At 32.5% G+C, this 23,924-nt stretch overlaps 1 protein-coding gene across 1 annotated transcript in view; it reads left to right on the top strand.

Annotated features, from left to right (window-relative positions):
• pxb (putative Hedgehog signaling attenuator pxb) overlaps nucleotides 1-23,924 on the top strand; it is a 289,900-nt gene that overhangs the window by 184,362 nt on the left and 81,614 nt on the right. The window contains exon 2 of the mRNA XM_088034682.1: nucleotides 22,525-22,572. The gene's annotated coding sequence lies outside the window, so the exon portion shown is untranslated. The remainder of the gene's footprint in view (nucleotides 1-22,524; nucleotides 22,573-23,924) is intronic.

Below are 23,924 nucleotides of genomic sequence, written 5' to 3'. Positions count from 1 at the left end.
TTATGTATAAACCCCTATAAATCCAAATCGACTAAGCATTTCCCAAAGAACTTAACGAAGTTAACTAATTTAGAGCTCGATTTCAAGTCACAAGCGTTGACGCAGTTGCTATAAGGTAGCATCAGTTTAACTGGACTTGCTAAGGCGCAACTCTGATTTGCAATGCCGCAAGTCAACATGAAATCGAGCCCTTACAATGTACCTTCCTATTATAAATGTGTATTGTAAGTTACAATTACCCATTATTTGAGACTTATGAGACTGAATCAATACTGTTTCCAAAAGACTGCAAAAACCGTTTAAACAAAAAAACGTTTACGCTCGCTCTTATCAGATTTGTTTAACTTTGATTTTAATTACTGATTTTAAAGACATGACACATTTTAGAAATTGGGTATTGCGAAAAATTAATTTGTTTGAAATAAATGAGGTCCTTCAAAGGACCAATCTTTCCGACTGGCTTTGTAGACCAAACTGAAATTTTAATTAGAAACAAAATAGTGAAAAATTTACCTGACATTATTGCGAAAAATTACCAAATGCCTTCCAGTGGACAATCCGCAATGACTATACGCTTAACTTCAGTTTCACCCGTAAACAAAACACTTTAGGTTCATCATAACACTTTTGAAGAAACCACTGGCAAGGAATAAAAAATCTATCTCAAAATAATCCAAATTTGAACAATTTTGCACTGTAAAACAAACATTTCTCTACCACGATTATTGTTAAACTGACAGGAACACCGATAAAGACATTTTTTGTCACTTGTTAATTAGCGTTTTTATTCCAACTTTTCGATTTTAGACTGAACTTGACATTGAACTCTAATAAGTCTTCAGTGGCGTACAGTATTTTTTTAAACGGTGACGTTTCGAAATGTATTATTATGTCAAACTGTGTTGCCTGATATTGAGGTTAAAATCTTTGCACTTTATTAAGTTCACTCTGAATAGCATTTTATATTTTTATTTTCGATAAGTAAATTTTATTCAAACTTTTATAATACTACTTTTTAAAGACGTCTTACGGGGTTAATACAACACTAAACTTATATCGTTGTCGCATTAAAACATAATTTTAGTTTTATTAATATGGAAAAAAATCACTACCGGCATTTATTACTGATGGTACATCGTTTTGCATTCACCAAATGTTGAACTTGGCAAACTCCTTCGTCCTGCGGCAATGTATCTAAAGTTGCTTTCTCAACTTGCAAATAATCAACCATAACCATAACCTAATCCCTAATAACCGTTCTATGACCTTTTCAGTTGACTATTTTTATTATTTATATTTTTTTTCCAAGGTACAAATTACCCTGCGCACTATTTGTCAATTAAAGTCACGGTTTTAAATAGATCATAGTTTTTTGCTCATATTTTCGAAAATTATAAATTTTTCTTTGTTGTGCACATTTACTTTTTTTTCTAAAAGTCTATTTAATATTTCTAAAATGATACAATTTCAACGCAGAATCCAATAATACACAGGGTGGGCCAACGAAAAAAATAGCAAACTTTTGGTCGACCTCATCTGAAGGGTGAAAATCACTCCAAAAATTGAAAAACAAGAATAATAACAAGAAGGACAAAACAGAGTGAATATTTTGGTACAAATCAACTTTTTTTCCATACAAAAACCATTTTTCTTATGGTTTCAGTGAATAGTATGGTTTTGCATTTCGAAGTAGTAGCTGATTTACGTATTTTAATAATAATAATAGTAATAAAGATTTATTTCCAACAGACACAACCAGTCTATGGTGGAACATACAAAAAATACAATTAAACAACAAATTTAATTATAATAATAATAAAAAAAGAAAAAAGTAACATATTTCACCCTACCCAAACAACGACTACTGCGGCAGAACCTTAACCTAATACATTCATTCATAGCACAGTGGAGGTGATGAAACGTATTTGGCCTATTTGATTTCAACTCGCAATTAAAAAAAAACTTGTTTAAAAAAAATAGTGAAAGTGTTCCCCTTTCCAACGCAATCATACACATTTTTTGTAACCCTTCTGTATATTTTAAAGTATTTCAGGACTCGTCCACATTGATTTATAAATTGTTTCTAATTTTTTTTCTTAGGGACTAGAAGCAAAAGAAATTGTATACCGCTGCAAAGCTCTTCAATAGACCTTTCAAAAAAGGTGGCATGTCCGATATCTATCTTTAAAAATTAATGGAATTAATTTCACTTCTCCGAGGGGGCTGAATGTAAAAAGGTATAACTACTTGTATTGTGTGCCCCCTTCCAACTAAAAATCTAAGGGTAAGTGGCTCGTATCGCCTCTGTTTCGTTTTCGTTGGCCCACCCTGTATAGACTGTTCCATTTACAATAAGCATGTTGCCTAGTGCTTCCTATATAACCGAAAGTGTCACAAAAAAGCGATTTTTATTCGATTCGTGTTATCCGCTTACCTTTGATCCAAACATGTCAAATTTCCATCATTTGTAATTTTTGCGAAAAATGTATACTTAATAATAATAATGTACAATAATGAGGTGCTTAGTTGTATCTTCCAACGTTTTCAACAACAATTTTGATCGAACAAACACCAAATGTCACGCCTTATATTTTTTCTTCCCATTTGATAAAAAAAACTCAATAAATGTGAACACATCCGAGGGCGTCGATATAAAAACCCGTCTCCTTCACTCGTCGTTAAAACTTTTCGTTACTATAATAATGCCTTCTAGAGTCCCCTTTAAAAAGGAATGACGACACTACAAATATGTAAATGATTTACCTCTCCACTAATTACTATTTACTTTAGAGATTCCTTCGTCAGCCCCGATCAATATTGCACAGAGCTTTCACCACTTCCGCTTGGTGTAATACACACATACATGTGCATCGGAAACTGTCACGCTTTCTGAGATTTCACTAATGCATCTTTTCTAACTTTGTGGTATTGTCATGTCATACAGGAGCGGATGGTGGGAAGTTCATTCATGCTTTGAATGCAACCGCATTGACAAGTTTCAATAAGTATGAGACTGGTTTGTGGTTGTCTGAAAGATGACTGAGCTTTCTTGGGACATGACAAAGTGGCGAAGAATTATTGTGTAACTGTTCTTTGTTCATGGCCGAAAGTTAGACGGGGCGAATTTGGACAATTTAATCATGAAATTCCATTGATTTTAGGATTATATTTAATTCCGAATTATACTTTGATCCTGGTTTATACAAAGGTAATTCTGAATAAAACGTTTTTGTTCGTGAACGAACCAGATTTTTGATATTTATTTCAATGGTTGATTCAACTTCCGGTTTGTAAACTAACAATATAGACTTTATCGTTTAATCCATAATTAAGTCGTTTCTGCATTCTAAATTCTTGCTATAGTTCAGATCGACTTTTTTTTCTGGGTTTCTATTCTATTGCATAGATTCTGATGCTAGACATCGAAAAACACTAAAATATTCAATTTTAGCTTCTAAAGTTTGCTTTTGTGTGTTTTACATGGATAAATAAAAATTGAAAATTTTCATTGATTTTACGAGCAGAAAGTGGTAGTACATTGATCAAAACGGTAGCAAATTGACTATTACAGACAGAGTAGTGAGTGTTTACTTGTCTATCATTGTTGTACCGTTTTTTGGTATAACTAAATTAGAAAATGGCGGCAATATAGTGTAAATAAGATATTGATACATTCTGTTCTATTTGCGATGAATTTATTAAAGTATACACCTTCAAAGAATTTTATTGGATCAATTCTTGGTGTTGACAAAAATTATCAAAAATACAATTTATTCCCAAACACCAAATTTTCGTCAAAAAAATGCTGACGCGCGATTCGGTAGCAATGCTACCATCATCAGAGCGATGATTAAACTAAAAACTAACAAATAATTCGTCCTTATATACTAAAACCGTGTCGACGCGCACCCTTTGGCGCAGGTAGAAGGGAGTAGACGGAGGAGGAGGGGATGGGTCCGTTCTCTGAGCTCATTATTACATTTTTGTTCCTAAATATTTCTAGACTTTCATAAATGTCTAGAAATTTGCAATTATTTACATTTTTAATTAGACGAAGACAACTTTCATCAATGTGGTGGTCATTGTCAAAAACATGTTGGGCAACGCTTGATTTTTCGAACCTTCCAAATTTGAGATGAGCTTGATGCTCTTTGAACCTTTTTAAAATAGACCTTCTTGTTTGCCCAATATATTTCTGATCACAATCTTTACATTTAATTTCATAAATCCCCGACTTTTCTGTTGTTCCTATTCGGTCTTTAGGATTACCTAGAAGACTTTGGAGGCTTGGACCCGAAGTAAAAACTACTTTGAGATCTAAACCCTGAAAAATTCTTTCCAGTCCCTTTGTCACTGAAGGTGAGTAAGGGATTGTTACAAAAGAAGTCTTCTCAGGTGTTTTCTGAAAAGTAGAACATTCATTGAACAATTTCTTAAATCTAAACTTTTTAACTATTTTATCAACAATGTTGGGATCGAAACCGTTACACCTAGCTGCATCTTTAATTAATTTTAATTCCTTTGTGAATCTAAATTTGTTTAATGGAAAATTCAAAAGCCTGTAAACAAGAAAATTTAGACTCGCCATCTTATGTTGAGGACAATGATGGGAGTCTGCAGTGATGTAGCGAAGAGTACTGGTTCCTTTCCTATAAATATCAAACTCTAATCTGTTCTTATTTTTAATTACAATTGTGTCTAAAAATGGAAGCTTTCCGTCATTCTCTATTTCGCAAGTAAATTTAATCGTTGGATAACGGTTATTTATTTTTATTAAAAAGTCATCAATATTTGACTTGTTTGTATCAAAAATGGCAAAAATTATTTGTTAGTTTTTAGTTTAATCATCGCTCTGATGATGGTAGCATTGCTACCGAAACGCGCGTCAGCATTTTTTTGACGAAAATTTGGTGTTTGGGAATAAATTGTATTTTTGATAATATTAAAGTATAAATCAAAAAATTTTCTTTGCCAACAAATTCAAAGCTTATGAAGCCTATTTTAACTTCCTAATCCGGAATCAATATAAATATTGGGTACCTCATTTTGCCTGTGTTTACTTCAAAAAATTATTTTAGAGCATATTAATATTTTTGTAACTTGAATATTCAATAACTGTTATAATTATTATACGGAAAAATTCATATTAATTCTCATAGAAGCAAAAGAAAATCACTAAATGTTCATTTTTGCACTTTTTTTTATTTCAAAGTTGTATGCTATTATTCTTGTTATTAAAAAGACTCCGATGTTCAGCAAAAAAACTGATTGTACATTGTAATAAATTTTTGAAAATTCAATCATGTTTCTTAAAAATTCGAAAAATTGCTCTGGCTTTTACAAAAGCAGACTTTGATCAAAAAAATTTGTTCCTTTTGTTGATAACGTAGAAGAAACCAAAATTTGACATTCAAAAGCCAGACCCAAAAATCGTGTCGACCGGTGTAATCGTAGATTGAAGTTTTAATCTCGAATTAATTTAATCGGCGTTTCTGCAATCGGTCATGGTGATTTTAATAACGATCGTAAAAACGTCGTTTTAAATTGGTGAGCCGATAAATTTAAATAAGTAATCCTAATAAATGTCGAAAATGGAAATGTACGCACGGCCCGAACAAGTTTTTAATAATGATGTTTCAGGTGTTCTTTTAGTTGTTTTGTATCGGTATGGCCGGAGCCGTAATTCATAAATTAATAAGCAAGTTGCATAATAACCTGGCCGGCAGAAAGCGGCCGATGGTGCCTAACTTATAGGTACACGACTTAATTTAGTCATGTTGTAATTTATACGACTTTTTTTTCGAATAGGACACATCTTCATTAGCATAAAACATCCATTTGTTCGTTTCCAAGCAGGTGTGTGTGAATCCTTTTAAAGAGTATAGCTGTGCACTTAACTAAGTATTTTACATTGTCCATATTTCGAAAGGCTTAAAGTAGTGAGTGTATTAAGATGTGAATTATTAAACGCTTCCAACACACCCCTACACTTGATCTTAATACAAGCCGCAAGTACGCACATTGTAAGTTATAATCTCCAAAAATCTGTTTTTGTTATCTCGACACCGGCGGAGAAGGTGCGAAACTCAGTATTGTCCTTATGTCAAAGGGTGTTAAAAGACCCCCGTAAAGTACTTGAGATCTCACTTAAGAATGTGTACACCGGACATAACACCCGCTGAACAATCTCCTCTTTATCGGTTCACATTTCTAAAGCCATTGTCGTTTCAACACTAATAAGACAGGATAGAATGGGAAATGAGCGTACAGAAGCGTAAGCAGAGCTTTAAACCTTGGATTTCTAAATAAGTGAAGTTATGGGCTGTAACGGTTTAGTGCCCATATTGCATAATTTGGAATTAGTGGCGCGCAGTTCTTGCTTTTTGGGGCAAATTTTAGACGCCCGTTTTTCCAAAAATAGTAGTACATTTTAAAACAAGTTGCAGAATGCTCTATTTTTCGGCACGAGATTGAAATTCCGACGCGAGTACCATTTTTTCTACAATAATTGCAAAAATTTTACATTTTTGGAGAGGTTTTGAGTGGTGATCCTACCAAACTGTGATGGAATATATTACATCACTTGTTGCTTAATTAGGAGAAATAGTGGAGCATCTCGTGGAAGTGAAACAAACTACTTTTACAAAATTTTTCGTAGTTACCAATATAAGTTAAATGTCAATTTATTCATCGAATTAGTGTAGAAAAAGTAAATTCTGGTAACTTGTTTGGAATGGCTATTTTGCATTCGTGGAGCAAACCATCCATTCGTGCAGAATGTGGGTCAATCCAAACTTGTTCCAGCATGTCCTATTCTATAGTATGGCTTTTATTTCGAATTTTTTTTCATAAGTCAAATTATAGCATTCAACTAGACACATAACTTTAATTTTTTAACGACTTTTAGTGACTTCTCATGTCAACACAATTTTTGATGTTAGACTGAAAATCAGTAAATATCGTTTAAGAATAAAATTAGTTCTGGTATGATTTTTGAACATAGAATAAGGACATCCTATTGCCATAATATTGAAAAGTTTCTCGTTTCTCGTGTTTCAGGGATTTTTGAAGAATTTAAGAAAATGCTATCAATTATAGACAATCCCGGATGATCCTAAAAATTTTTAATATACAGGTGTCCCAGAACTCGTGACCCAGAGAAAAAAGGCTTATGAAGGCAACAATTCTGAACCAAAATTTTGAAACGAAAATTTTGTAGCTAAAAAAATAAACGAGACAAGAGGAAAAAACGGTAGTTAATTTCGAAGCAGAACAGAATTTGAAAATCGGTAACCATGGACACAAACTATCATTCAATGGTCAGATGAACATTGGACTCTCGTTGCCTAGGATATTTTACTCGATCTCTAGATTAAGCTTTCGGGATTGGTTGATAATTTTTTATTCTTTCTCGAATACTATGAAATTTAAGCAATTTTTTATTTATAATTTACCATCTGTATTGCCTTCGGCACCTCCTCTTGTTCTCTGGGTCATGAATTCTGGGACACCTGTATTGAAGGGAATTCTTAAAAATGTATCAATAATTGTTCTAAAAAATTCCTCAAGAGGTCTTAAAGAATTTGGATGGTTCTAACAAATGCTGCATAATCTATGTTGAAGAATGTTAGAGAATCTTTTGGAATTTCAAAAATTCCAGTAAAGTCCAACGAAGGTGGAGAATTTCAGGAACATATCAAAAGTCCCAGAAAATTATAAAGAGTCTCTAAAAATTGTAAAGAGTCGTAGAAAGTCTTCGCTATTTTTTAAAGATTACGGCTTCTACTTCCAGAGAATCGTCAGAAAATCAACTCTGAAAAATTCAAGTGGTTACAATTCACGCTGGTTACACTTACCTAAGTATTTTCGAGAATTCAGGAATCCTAGAGAATCCCATAGTTTCCTAGATACGTGGAGAATTCTGGAATCAGTTAAATATTCCAATGAATTACAAATTTAAAAACATCCTGCAGAAAAATAAATCAAGAGATTTCTGGATGTTTGGGATCCTTCAAAATTTCTAGTGAATTATGTTTTAGAGCATTCCTGAAAATCCCATTAAATCTTGAGGTAGGTAAAGAATGCTGGAATATACCAAAATTCACAGTTTTTTACAAAATCATGCAAATCTTCGATAATCCTAAAAATTATTAAAACGTTTTAAAATCTCAAAAAATGCTAAGAAATTTTAGAAAATTACTTTTGACAATTAGTGGCTGCTAAATAATTTTAGACATTTCCAAAAAATTATAGTGAATCTTATCAGGAATGTTGAAATATGCCAAGACCACAGGGAATTCCAAAGAATTTTTAGGACTATATTTATTAATGTATCTACATCTGAGCAAATCCTTAATACCAATGTATTAAAAGTGTTAAAATAAAAATTATTCAGAATTCCAGAAAATGTCTGAAAATCGAAAAAGGATTTTTCTAAATCTTCGATAATGCCGAAATTAGGAAATCTAGGAAATTACTACAAAATCCAATAGAATATAAATTTTAGAATTATTTTAAAGATTCCCTAAAGATCCTATCGATTTTGCAGGAAATATAAAAATTGTAAATGTTCTTGGAAAATTTTAATAGTTTCAACAAATCCTTAATAATTATTGAGAATTCCGAGAAATTATTTAGAATCCCGGAATACATAAAAAACTTACCAGTAAAAAAAAATAGTAGCGAATTTTGAGGAATTCTGAACAATCTTAAAAAGTCTTAGAGAATCTAGACCATCTTTAAGAATCCTAAAATCCTTCATTTGGTCAAGAATTAAGTTTTAGTTTCTGCCATGGTCCCCGAAAACCTTTAATATCCAAACTGTCAACTTTAGGTTTTGATTTATCAAAAGTATATGAGAGATTTAAAAAATGTCACTTTGATACTTAAACAGTTTGTTTGATTTTTACTATTTCCGGAAATACAGTGGAACTTCTATAAGTCGAATCTCAAGGGACCAGAAAAAAAATTCGACTTAGGGAAATTTCGAGTTGGAGAAAATAACAAAAAATAATGATATACAAAATTATGTGTCTATTTTAAAATATTCAGTATTTTTTTTGAGTTGTGTTACACCATTTTTCCTTCTCTACAAAATCTTCAAGTAAATTTAAGGGATTATGTACAGAGTTTGGAACATGTTCTCTAAATTCCATAAAAGTACGGAACTTCTGAAGAGATGCATTAACTTGGTCGAGTGTGGGCATGGCAATAGATTGGTATATTTCGCCTTCGTCACTATCATCATCGGATTCTAAAAAGTCTTTGTAAAAATAATCTAAGATGACTCAACGTGTCTAAATTATTACCGTCTGCAGTAGGAATACGACTATCTAAGACGCTGGCTAATATATCTTCGTCTGTTGGATAATCCATGGTAGATACATCATTATCTACGTTGACATAATCTTCAAATGTTACGTCCATTTTGATAGCAGTGCTATATGAAGACCAAAAAACATTTAAATCGGACAGTGGCAAAAGGTCTTCGTCATCCCAGTCTCCATCGCAATCTTGTGGCAATTCGTCTTTGGTAAATCCTGCTTTCCGGAAACAATTAACAATTGTTTGCTCTTTTACATCAATACTCCACGTTTTACTAAGGTCTCTTATCGCGTCGATCAATGTTATAATAGTAGGGGTTTCTTCCTCCATATTCGCCAAAACTTCTTGCACAATCCTTTTCCGGTATAGTTGCTTTAAATTTTTTGTTATACCCTGGTCCATGGGCTGTAGCACTGAAGTCATGTTTGGTGGGAAATACGCAAGTTTAATATTTTTCAGTTGATTTTCGATGTCCTTTGGGTGTGCAGGACAGTTGTCAACAAAAAGTAAAATGTTTCTTTTTTGAGACGCAAATTTCTTATCTAGCTTTAGCAACCATTGCTTGTAAATTTCACTTGTCATCCATGCTTTTTTGTTATGTTCATAATCCACGTCTAGTGATTTGATTCCTTTGAAACAACGTGGATTTCTTGATTTGCCAATAACAAGCAGTTTTAATTTATCGGTCCCCGTCATATTACAAGCAACCTTCACAGTTATTCTTTCTTTGCTGTTTTTGCCGCCAAAACATTTTTCATTTTTAAAAGTTAGTGTTTGGTCGGTAAACACTTAAAAAAAAGCCTTGTCTCGTCAGCATTAAAAATATCATTTTTTTATGATATCTTATTAGATTAGGTAATGCATTGTCAAGCCAATCATCACGAGTTTGCAAATTTACTGCTGCACTTTCTCCACATAACACTTTATGCACAATATTATGCCTTTTTTTAAACTTATCTAACCATCCCACGCTAGATACAAAAGCTTCATGTCCCAAAGCTTACCCAAAGGGGTAAGTTTTTAGTCCGTGCCGCAGTCACCCATTGAATCATAGCTTCGTCTATATCGTCGTAGACACAAGTTTTTAGTCTTTTCCGTTTACCTGCGTCATCAAACTCGATGGCTTTCTTTAAGATTGTATCTTTGTTTTTTAAGATGGTAGATAACGTACTGGCGGGAATACCGAACTTGGCAGCAATGTCCTTTTTCTTCTTGCCACTTTTTTCTATTTCATTAATTAATGAAATCTTCTCTTCAAGTGTTAAGATTTTTAAGGTACGTTCGCCATTTCATAGCCGCTTATATTACACTTTATACCACGGAGAAATCGACTTAACCTATGCAAGTGCTCGACTACACTGCAACTAAGACAAAGAATAATTTCTGTTGTAGGTATTTAGGGTTTTCCCTGAGAAATTCGAGTTGTAGAAATATTCGGGCAAAACTTTAGTTCGAGTTACAGAAATATTCGAGTTATAGAAATTCGACTTAGAGGGACAAAAATACATTACATATTGAATGAAATGTTTCTGTGTAGGATAAAAATTCGAGTTAGAGAATAATTCGAGTTACGGAAGTTCGACTGTAGTTATTTACATTCAAACAACTGGAACTAGGATTTTAGTCTCGACAAGAATGTTTGCCGGCTGAGCAGCAGGCGAGAGCGGCATTTGCTAGAGTGCCGTAATATTTTTTGAAAAAACTTTTTAGCCGAAAACTTGTCTAAAACGATGGCGCTACCTATACAGGGTCCGGCAACACTTGTGTCCACCCTCAAAATCGTCTTTAATTTTAAAGTTACAATTTTGAAATTTTGCATACGCTCATAGATGACAAAGCTCTAAAAGCCGACGCAAAAATCTGTTTTTATCACGGTTTGGTTGGCGTCGCGACGCCTAAGAAGTATAATTTTCAGTGATTTTTGAGTTTTTGCGGAAATATTCGCGAATTCATTTTTTTTTCAACATAACTGTGATACAAATATTTGAGTTTTTGCTTTAAATCTAATGCAAATTGTGTTTAAAATTTGCGAAAAAAACGTTGTTTTATCAAGTTAGTTTTCAAAATTATGACGGCGCAGCGGCAAACTACGTTTACACAAAAATTTCACAAGTCACTTTATTCACTTTTATAAAGGTTAATTTTGATTACCACGGGCATGTTGCACTTTATGGACACCAGAAATCGTTAATTAACATCGACAAAACGACAATTTCACGAAGTAAAACTTTTGTTACAATCTAAAGTGAGCCAAAGGATAGATGTTATTTGTGACACAAGATGCTGACAGATGGGTGTAAACGTAGTTCCCAAATTTGACGTAATGAAATTGGAAACTAACTTGATAAAACAGCATTTTTTTCTCAAATTTTGAAGACAATTTGCGTTGAATCTAGAATAACAATTGAGATGTTTTTAACACATTTATATTAAAAAAAATTAAATTAGGGGTTGATATCTCAAACCCTCACAATTAACTAAAAATTGCATTTTTAAGGCGTCGCGACGCCAAAACTATTAGTGATAAAAAACAAATTTTTGCGTCAGTGCCTAGAGCTTTGTCAACTGTGAGCGTGTGCAAATTTTCAAAATTTTATCTTTAAAATTAAAGACGATTTTGGGGGTGGACACAAGTGTTGCCGGAGCCTGTATAATTAATGTTTATTTTGACTTTTAAAGTGGAAAAATCAACTTAAATAACGAAACATCTTACAATAATCTTTGTTGTGGTAAAAGTCGCTTTCCTTTTAAATAAATGTCTCTGACTGGTCAATGTTATGTGACTTTTTTACCGCACTGCTGCAGCTTGTCCGCACTAACAGCGTAAAAGTAGGGCTACCGTTACCATGTGTAAAAAAAATTAATACAAAACTCATCACTAAAATGACTCGGAGCTTTAAAATGCTTAGTACAAAGTCTCTGGTATTTCCTCGTATTTTCCTTTTAAGTAAATGACTTATTTCTGCTCGTATCCATACTATTAAACCCAAAAATACATGTATAACTGATCATTAAAGATTTAATCTAAATTAAAAAATTTCCATGGAAAACTGTTGTAAGTAAATTAGTTAAGTATTTATACAACACAATGTTGTTGTTTTCATAAATATTCCACTCTGATGGACTGATAAAGTATTAATACGAAATAAAAATAGACGATAAACGTCCATTTACACTGACGAAATTTCGCGAAAAACCTAAAAACTTCTGCAACATAATTTTCGTCGCTTCTTTAACTAAAAATATAAATAGAACTTTTAAACAAACATCAAATTTAATTTTCATAACTCTCCCACAAAAACCGGCGATCCAACGACAGAAACCATCCAAATTAATTGCGCGGAAATGCTTTCCAAAATAATTAATTTCTTTTTCAATTAAGTTTTTTTTCCGGGCTTCGTTCCTTCAGTAATTACAATCAAATCAAGAAATTTACTTCTTACGTTACATCAATTTGCAAAACTGATTCGCAGCGAGTTATCACATTTCCATGTTTCTAACGAATCAGAAATACAATTAACGAAATGTTATATTGCCGTGTTTAATTATATTCGAGACAAACTCAAGAAAATGAAAACTTTCATCATTGATCGCCTTCGTACTTTAACATGTTTAAAAAGTGAGCGAATCTTAATTTTGGTTTCATTTTGTTGACGCGATGAAAAACACTAATGACTGAGTCGACTTTTCAGTTTTCCCAGGATTTGCAGTTTTTTAACTTCTCTAAAGAATCTAAAACAAGCGTTTTAGTTATACTCGTTGAATTCGCCGGCGTAATTACCACCAAACTTTCCCGACTTTGTAAATATACCTCCTTAGTTGATTTTTTTGGGCGGTTCGCTGAAACTGCTCTTATATTACCGTTTCAATATTGTTATGGGAGAAAAGTAGCTTTAACAGATTTTAATACGTGGAGTTTAATCAACCATGGGGGCGCCAAGATAAGAGAATTCCATTACGAGTCAATAATTACGATCTCTTGTTGCGTTGAGCTGAGAATTTCCAGTTTGTATTCAATTTGGTCTACAATGGATGTTGATGAATCAAAGGGATGTGTCTTACCCCTTACGCACCGGCGGAATACAAATATGGTCTGTCTAAATCGTGGAATCGTTCGCCACCAAGGGGCCAAACAATCGTTTCTTGTTCTCAAATCGGAGAAAGGATTTAAAAGCATCTTTTAGCCAGCTGCGGATGAAGGGGGTGGTATTTCATGGTCAATTTATTTGAATTCAATTTAGTGAATGATTAACGAATTAGAAACATTTTCGGCCTCAAAGCACACTTTTCAATGGTACATGGTAACATGATTTTCGCGCCCCAGTGCGTAAAATTCTCCGGCAGTGCGGTAAAAAGTCAGATTACACAACGTCCAGGGCGCTTGTAAATCTAGTGTTTCCGAAGATGTCAATTGAATGTTAATTTGACGTTTACAATTCATGAGGCCAAAAATTAAATTTACAATATTCAAAGCCATAGTAACGTTGCTGTTGTATTGTTGGCGTTAGTCAGGTCGGCTCATGAACGAGTAATGTAACTATGGTTTCACGTGAACATGCCACACTGATTGAGATTGTTGATTCAAAAATTTTGATAACAATTTTCAGGCACTTCTTGCATGATTTTTCCGATTTTCTTTGCACCATGCTTTTGAGCAAAATGTCCTTTAGGTAACAAATTCATTTGAACGTAAAATTATGCACAGAAATCGTTAATTTTCGCATCAAATTTTGCCTCTTCAATCTATCATACCTCGAAAAATTGAAGACATGGATTTTAACATTTTTCCGGTGATCTTACTGTTTACTCGGACTTTTTAAAGTTTTCTGCAATTCTAAATGATTCACCCAAATTCTCAAGAATTATTCAAAATGATTTTCAGTTCATAAGGATTCTTGGATTTTTTTTATTTTTGCTATCCCTCAGGACTCGTCACGATTATCAGAAATCCCAAGGTTTTTTGGGATTATTTTTTAATCTTCTCTAGTAATCCGTTAGATTCAATGTACAAACAGACTTTTGTAGTAGTTTGAAAGATTTTCTAGAATTTCTTAGTTTCAGGATTATTGAGGATTTAGAAAAATTCTTCTTCGGTTTTCAAATATGCTTTAGAACTCTTTGTGATTTTTGGGATGTTCCAGGATTCTCCACGTTCTTCAAAATTTCTATAGGTTTCCCTGGATTTCCCGTAAATACAATTCGCGACGTGGGAATTATAAAGTACTAAGTGATTTTTTGTGAAAATTTAAATTGTCTGTTTTGTGATTTTTTTAAACATTTTCTATCATGTATAAAAAAGAAGTGAGTTAATATTTTAATAGATCCTGCCATTTTTTTACATAAATGCTTAATAAATTAAAGAGATATCACTGATAACGTGAACACTGATCAATTTAATGCAAATGTTAGTTAGAACCTTATAGTTCTCAGGTCGCGACATACTTACGATTATTCCTCATTCACGTAAAGTTCTATGGCATTTTTGGAATTTCAAATTTCCCTTGGACTCAAGCTTCAGACGCAAAAAAAATTTTCTGGATGTTTTTACAATTCCAGACGATTCTTTAAAAATTCTCTTATTCGGAATTGCCTGGGATTTTTAGAATTATTACAGATATACTTTATAATTTTCAAGGATTCTTTGAAACTGGCGAATTATGACGTTTTTTAAGATTCCCTAATTTTTTTTGGGATTCCCTACGACTCTAAAATTTTTAAAATTATTTAGCAGTCACCTGAATTCTCCAGTAGCCTTTAAAATTCCTTGCGGTCTTCTAGAACTTGTTATAATTTATATTTTAATACCTGAAGATATTTTAAAAATTCTTTGCATCCTCTGGAATTCTGTGGAATTTGCTCATACATACTTTAATGAATTTTCAAGACTTCAAGCTACTTTAAGATTTTCAAAAATGTTTTTGTGATTTTTGGTATATTCCAGGAGTCACGTACTTCAGAATTTTATGCGATTCTGTAGGATTTCTTAAAATACTTTAGTTTATCCAGCTTTTGCTTTAATTTTTCAGAATTTTCTAGATTCTTTAGAAATATTAAAGATTCTGGTCAAAGATTATTTAGCATTTTTAAAATTTGAGATTACTCTGCAAGATTCTCTAAAATTATCTAAGAATTTTTAAATTATCAAAAATTTGCTGAAATTCTTAGGATTTTTGGTTGTTGATAAAGAGTTAAGTCTTTATGATTCTCCGAGATTCTCCACGTCATTCAGTCATTCGTCAGTCACACAAAAATTACTCAGGATTCTTCACAATTTCTGTGAATTTTCTTGAATTCTTTGATTTTCAGGAATTACCTAAGATGCTCCAAGAGTCTTTAATATTCTTTAATATTTTACAATTTTATTATATGCAATTTTATCATATCTAACAATAAGTTTCATTTGCATTCTGAAAGATTCACTGCTCTAAATTTTTTAAGATTTTTAGAATCTTTCAGAAATATCTTCATGGTTTCTATAAAAGTCTCCAAAATTCCCTCAAATACTTAAAATTATGCAAAAGTTTCCAGGATTTATTTAATTCTATAGATTTTTTGGAAATTTTCGAACATTTTTACTTTTAAGAATTAAAATGTTAAATCGCACCTGTTTTTTTTTGGTTTCTAAGTCGAGTTGCCCACTCTCAACTGTCTGTTTCTATAGATACAAGGTGTTTATAAATGTTTCTAGCATCAATGGTGGCTATAAAATGTCTAAGAAATTTGCCGCTCCTTACAAATATGGATTTCGATTTTTCAACTGACATTTGCAGTTAACCTCAAACATGAAGCCAAAGTAAGTTTTAAGAAATAAACTGTTCTAGTTGTGGTTTGAAACCTGAAAATCAAAAACTTGAACACAAAACCTTAACTGAAACGCCGTTGACGTAAGTAACATTATAAATAATTTTCAAGACAGTTAAATTCACTATGAAAACAAAGCGGCTAAATAGTGCACGTCCGGAATTCCAGAGCTACCTTTGATGCTAGAAACATTTATAAACACCTTGTATATGTATGTACTTTACTTATAGAAAATAACATTTGATATTGCATATATGTTTGTCTAATAAAATCCTACAGGTCTTTTTCACTAGCGGACTGAACTTCTTTTCGTTCAAAAACCTTCTCTTCCTATATTTGTTTCATAAATAAAACTCTTGAACCGTGTTTGTAATATTGACAGGTAATTTTTACCAACATCCAGTTGTGTCCCAGATTGCTAGTGCGTTATTTATGATACCCAATTTCAATAGTGCAGAAAAATGGTGCCTAGAGAGTAAAAATAATTTGGCAAACTGTTACATCGCTCATCCACGAGAGAATATTGATGAGTTCCGTAATCACTTTATCTCGATGTACACACAGATGAGACGAAAAAAAATAGCAAATTGCCCTAGTGCTGAATATCAAACATATTGTGCAATATGGCAATATGTAACGTAAATGAATTTCGTCAGGCTATGTGTCCCTAAAGGCCGTTTTGTGTGCTAAACCCGCACAGACTTGTGACAACGAACGTTTCATACCTGCGCCGCAATTTAATTAACTGTTAGCTAAATTCGACCCTTGATGGCTATATTTTTCAAAACTGTTTTCAAAATGCTGCTAGATAACACCACCATTAATTATCGGGGTAATCATTTCGTTGTTCCTTCCCCAAAAGTAACTCCGCAGTTCAGATTCCCTCTAATGTGGGGGTGGCTTCCGAAAGTTCCTCAGCATAAAGCAAACTTTATAGTTCGCCTGTTTAATGCATGCATTACAAAAGTTTGTTGAAATTAGAAATCCTGTTTGATATTTCCGGAATATAATTAATTAAATACACTTTCCTCGTGCACGAGTAATTTATATATTCTAACCATTATCACGAGCGCGTCTTCTCTCAACACTTCCAATTTGTTCTAAGGACCCGCACAAACAATCGCTTCAGAGCTAAAATCCCATAATTTATTCGCACAAAATGATTAAACTTTTTACCCTCAGCACAAACCACTACTTTTTAATTAAATCTGAAGTTAGCGCGAAAAGTTTCAAGAGGTTCTTTTCAAGAAAGCTAAATTTTTGTTAAACGTTCTTGCAATAAATATGACTCTCAAATTAATTTTTAACGATTACTCGAATTAGAGAGTATTTTAATTAAAATTTAGAATGTAATGAAAAAATATTTTTCGCTGAAAATTCATTCTTCGCTGAGCTAACACATTCCAGATGTACAAATAACTTATTGACTCGCTGAATGGCGCAGTAATGAATCCAAATAACCTAATTGTATTAAGGGTTCTAACTAACTTAGCCACGTCATCGTGTTACTAAACATTTTTACTAATGAATAGGAGGTTTCACCCCTTACTTTTACACATTTATCATGTGTCCTTCATCACGTCAATGCGAACAATAATTTAAACACTTATCATCATGGTCCCGCGGGGCTGTAACCAATTTTTGGACAAAAAAGGGCCAATTAGAGGCTCCGAAAATGCGTTTCTCTGTCATTGATACAACCTTTTCTAAACGTTTTTATTTACATAAAACTAGAAAATAATAGAACGTGATACACCATGGATAAAAAGACTGTTATTATAGTTTAAGCGCCAATGGGCCCGAGTTCTATAATGGTTCTCTAAACCACAGTGCATTAGGTATTGACTCAAGGCAATAATAACTCCATTATTGACCCAGGTGGTTAAAAATCAAGACCTGGATTGGGGTCAATAGTATCAGATGATCAAAAAAGATGTCTGGTAGGGTTTGAACAACCATAAAGAACCTAACAAACTAAATTTTGATTTACTTCAATATTACTTTTAGATTTCTGAATTTTTAGCTTCTAAAGTTGAATTTTTGATAATAGAAATAAAAAACTTTAGAAAATCCTATAAAACCTTTAAACTTGACATTCAGAGATTTCATACCTACTAGTCCCAACACATATCAATTTTTTTTTAGAAAAAAATTACGAAATGTATCGATCGTTGAGAATTCTTAAAACCTAAATCCTAAAAATCAAAATGCACAAAAGTTTTTAAAAACTCAAATAAATTTTAAAAATCCTGGAAAAATGGAGATATTTCTGCATAATTTTAAGTCATTTAAAAAAATGGAGATTTTTATAGAAACAATGAGAAGACTTCTGAAACATACCAAAATTCCAGAATATATAAAGAATGCCAAAGAATCTTGAATAATCTTAAAAAATTTTAGAACATTTTATAGACTGTTTATTAGAGAATTCAGGATAATTATGTGGAATAATAGGCATAAAGAATACCGAATATTCTAGTAAATCTTAATCATTTTTGAGAATCTTAGAAAAATGCATATGCTTCTAGGAAATTCTAGAGAGCATTGAAACTGCTGAAACAAACATACTAAAAGTCCCTTCGAATCACAATGAATCCATGGAGATGGTATAATCCCTTAGAAAAATCCTAAGAATCCCACAATATCCTTGAATGTTAAAGGATCTTGAATAAATTCTAAAAAATCAAGTCCAGGCATTTTAAGAAATACTAAAAATTTCTGGAAAATTTTTGTGACTTTTCATAGATCCTGAAGAACGTAAAAATTACCAGAAAATTTTAAAGAGTTTTAGAAAATTATACAGTGGTGAAAAATTTTAGAAAGGCTAAATATTCCTAAAATATTTTTGATATTCCCCAAAAATTATTCATATTTCTAGAGAATTCCAAGAAATTCGGGAGATTGATAAAAATTCTGGAGAATTTAAGAAAAGCATAGTGAGAATTTCGAAAAATCGTTAAAAAGACAGTTAATTCCTGGATAATTCTAGAATTATATATTAGGAAATACCAAAGAGTCTTACAAGATTCTACAAAAAATCTTTGATCAACGTTAGAAATCATGCAAAATTCCACAGAATTTCCAGAAATTCTTCAAGAATTTGAGAGTCTGCAAGGTTACCAAAAAATTTGGAATTTTCCAGAAAATCTCAAAATGCATGAAGTATCTTGGAAAGAGTCTCTGAAAATCGTAAAGAATGTTACAGCAAGTCCATGATAATCCTAGAAATTGTTAGAGAATTAAAATCTAGAATTTTTTTTATTTACAAGAATATTTACGGCGAAAATCGGCGAGAAATCGTCGTTTTGCATCCAAATAAGCAGATTTTTCAAAGATTTTTGATGATTTCGTGCAGATTTCTCTAAGATTTTTGATGATTTCGTGCAGATTTCTGTTGTTTTCTTGCAATTTAGCTGTTGAATCTTGATAAAAATTGGTGTATTTAAAGATTTCAAGCTCTTCTTTGCGAATTCAAGCCAGAAAACGGCAACAATCAGCGAGAAATCGTCGTTTTGCATCCAAATAAGCGGATTTCTCTAAAAATTTTGCTGATTTTGTGCATATTTCTGCTGTTTCCTTGCAATTCAGTTAAATCTTGTTAAAAATTGGTGGATTTGAAGATTTCGAGCACTTCTTTGCGAATTCAAGCCAGAAAACGGCAAAAATAAGCAAGAAATCGTCGTTTTTTATCGAAATAAGCGGATTTCTCTAAAAATTTTGCTGACTTTGTGTAGATTTCTGCTGTTTCCTTGCAATTCAGCCGTTAAATCTTGTTAAAAATTGGTGAATTTGAAGATTTAGAGCTCTTCTTTGCGAATTCAAGCCAGAAAACGACGACAATCAGCGAGAAATCGTCGTTTTGCATCCAAATAAGCGGATTTCTCTAAGAATTTTGATGATTTCGTGCAGATTTCTGCTGTTTTCTTTCAATTCAGCCGCTGAATCTTGATAAAAATTGGTGGATTTGAAGATTTCGAGCTCTTTGCGAATTTAAGCCAGAAAACGGCGAAAATCAGCGAGAAATCGTCGTTTTGCATCCAAATAAGTGGATTTCTCTAAGAATTTTGCTGATTTCGTGCAGATTTCTGTTGTTTTCTTGCAATTCAGCCGTTAAATCTTAATAAAAATTGGTGGATTTGAAGATTTCAAGCTCTTCTTTGCGAATTCAAACCAAAAAACGGTGAAAATCAGCGAGAAATCGTCGTTTTTCATTGAAATAAGCGGATTTCTCTAAGAATTTTGATGATTTCGTGCAGATTTCTGCTGTTTTCTTGCAATTCAGCCGTTGAATCTTGATAAAAATTGGTGGATTTAAAGATTTCGTGCTCTTCTTTGCGAATTCAAGCCAGAAAACGGCGAAAATCAGCGAGACAGTTCCAAAGGATCCTTGGGAATAGTCTAAAGCATTTAATGAATTGAAATAGTTCAAAGTGTTAATAGTACAGAAAAAAGTGCAGGAAATTCACAGCATACTAAACAATTCAAAGAATTTTATACGCTAAAAATCTGCAACTGTTTCAAAGCCTCTAAACTCAATTTGAAAAATTTTGAGAATATCATCCAGAATATCCAAAACATTTATAAGTTAAACGGCCTGGAAAAATCTAAATGAAGTCGTTGAAAAAATTCAGTGTAAAACTCGCATGGAATGTCTATTTCCCACTTTGATGAATTGCCGCACTCGCCTTCGCCTCGTGCACAAATCTTCATGCTCGTGGAAAATGAGTAATCATTCCAAGCTCGTTGTACAATATACTACTAATAATTTTGCGAATCAATCGCGGTATTTTCGACGTCATAAATCGAACAAAACCCACTTTTACCTTTTACGATTTTATCAAAGAACCTTCAGTTCCATTATCAATGCAACATCAGCGTCTTTTGAAAAAAGCTTTCTAGAAAGAACAGCGCAGCTAAATGATGAAACGCGCAAAAATGTGTTCATGTAGCCGGATCGTCTGCATCGGCAAGTGCATGCAATTCCCAGAGCTTTTAAAGCATCCCACGCAATTAAATATATACACATATTCAAAAATTGAATAAACTCTCATGTCGCTTTATTTTTATACAAACGAGTATATGGAGGTAGAGTCGGATAATTACCACAACGATTCTTTTAATAGCAAGACATTCTTTTCGTGTTGCCACAGTCGCGTTTACGCTTTTAATTTAGACAAATGGAATTCCTGTCAAATTTTCTCTCTGAAAAAAGTGTTTACTGTCTCCGATGCCTATTTTCTAATGACGATTGGATTCCAGACTTTTTCTTTAGTAATTGCAAAAAAATCCTATGCGTGATAAATAGCTTAGCGCCGGTTAAAAATAGCTTGTGACGTGGTGCTGTAAGATATGATGTTTCATTAGAGCTTTTTCGATTATCTGGTTCATTAGTATATCCACAATATTATCTAAAAAAATATGTCAAATAAGAGCAAGTTTACAGTGTGTACAACATACGCCTGTCACTCGCTGAGTAAAACGTGAGGTAATTAGACACGCGTTTCTTGGAACTTGATGAATTTGTTCTGTTATTGCATCTGGAGTTAAATTTCTGGGTTATTTAAGTTAAAGCACTTTGTAAAGCACCTGCAAATAACCATATATTTTAGTAAATAACGCGTCTCTGGGAATCTTTCATGTCAATTTAAGTATCCTTCGGTGGAAAATTTAGCGTATTTAGGCCCGTAACTGTTGTGCCAAGTGCTATTCTAACTTGTACAGTCATTATTCTTCAGACAGTCATCATTCCCATCACTGCCACTTCTGTTCTTGCTACATTGTAATTTGCAAAAGGACTAAAGAACACAATGAAGGTGTAAACTAAGTGGATACTGCTGTTATTAGATGTTGGAGAAAAAATTGAGAATTGCACGAAATGGACTTCGATTTCACGTCATTCTGACAATTCGGTCATGTACGATGCTGGTCTTATTATCGTTGTAAAAAGTCGATTTAGCTCTTTTTGGGGAAAGCGAGAAACTTGTGCGACTTATGACTTCGGAAGACCATTTTCGATCGTTTCAACTTTTCACAGCTAACCGAATTGTGGAAATAACATATTGGGAGATTTGCCACTTTCTCTAAAAACAAGAACTTGCTTGTCTTAAATAAAGAAGAAGGAAATTTATTTCTATAAACAAATATTTTAATTAAAATGCTATATTTAAATTGTGAGATTATATTGTAATCTTTTACTTTAAAAATCTTTGAAATCAACCGGGAGAATAGAAACCATAACATGCGAGTTTAGTAATATGCTTTATCTACGCCCATTAGTTGAAATCAGTAAGACAATTTTATTAAGGAAAAATTTATTTAAAAAAGTAGAAACATACAAGTTATAACAAAATTTAAAAATAAAAATCAATAAATCACTCTAATATAAAATTTTATTTTCAGAACTTGAGCTGTTAATGGGTGTCCTGGAAGGTGCAGCCATTTATTTAGGTAAGTCTATATTGTTACATTTTTTTTATTCTTAAAAAGGACCAACAGTACAGTAGCCTTTATTAAACTAAATTACATTAATAATTAGATCTTTTTCTACAAGCAAGTTCCAACAGATTTTCCCCTCTATTTTTTATATTCCATCTGGTTGAAAGATTATAGATCATTTCTGAGAGAACCATATGGGCGTAACAACTACACTGACTATAAGTGCCTTGGGGCCTTTTGACAGCAGGCAACTGCTAGTGCGACGGTCCTAACCACGACGTTGAAGGGTACGAGAGCTCCACTCGATCAATTAGGGTTGAAGTGACAGAGGCTTACCACCTCACTTGCTTAGAGTAGAGACTTGTAGCTAACTAAAAGTTTTGCTGCAGGGGTCTAGGCGGGTGCTTCCGCGACCAACTTCTTTTGAAATGCTTATGGTGGCTCTTTTTTTTTTAATGAATGAATCACTTATTAATGGTTTTAGACTTCAGTTTTCAACATTACCACGCAAAGATCGCTTTTTCCCAAAAAAATGTAAACTTTTGCGTTCTCAAGGGCAGAAAAGCTTAGTTTTGACACTAAATGAAGCAAATTTAGTGCAATTATTGCTTTTGAGACGTTTATTAAGTGTACTAAACTACAACATTTAACAACAAGAATTAAGAACATCAGAATTTTTCATTTGACAAACTTAAAACTCAAAATTTTCTATTAGTTTTTGTAGATCCGTCAATTTAAACACTAATGCAATAAAATTTGATGTATTTATTATTTGAAAAGCATTTTTAGTATGTGTACTAAATCACAAAATTTTAAAAGTAAAATTTCGAATTTTAGAAGATTCCGTTTGTAGAACGAGCTTTAAACTCAAAATTTTGTAAATTAAACTTTGTAGATCTAACGGTTTTAATAGCAAACTAATCAAATCTGGTTGATTTCTTACATTCAGTGTACTAAATCACAAATTTTTAGAACATGAATTAGGAATTTTAAAATTTTTCAAAACTCAAATTTTTTCAATTAGTTTTTCTAAAATTGTCAATGAAGTTTGGTGAACTTTGCAATTAAGAAGCATTTATTAAATGTACTAAATTACAAAATTTAGAATTTGGATTAAGAGTTCTAGAATTTTTCGTTTGTAGAACGAACTTAAAAAGCAAAATTTTGTCAATTAAACTTTGTAGTTACGTCAGTTTTAACGGCAAAGTAATCATATTTGGTAGATATTTTACTTAAAAAGAGTTTGTTCAGCGTACTAAATTACTAATTTTTAGAACAATATTTAAGAATTTTTGAATTTTCAAATGTAGAACGAGCTTAAAACTTAATCTTTTGAATTAATATTTGTTGATCTGTCAATTTAA

Source organism: Gnatocerus cornutus, chromosome 1, assembly GCF_029298725.1.
Source record: "Gnatocerus cornutus isolate USDA-ARS CGAHR chromosome 1, icGnaCorn1.1, whole genome shotgun sequence".
NCBI classification, from domain to species: Eukaryota; Metazoa; Arthropoda; class Insecta; order Coleoptera; family Tenebrionidae; genus Gnatocerus; species Gnatocerus cornutus.
This window is presented reverse-complemented; position numbering and strand designations above follow the sequence as displayed.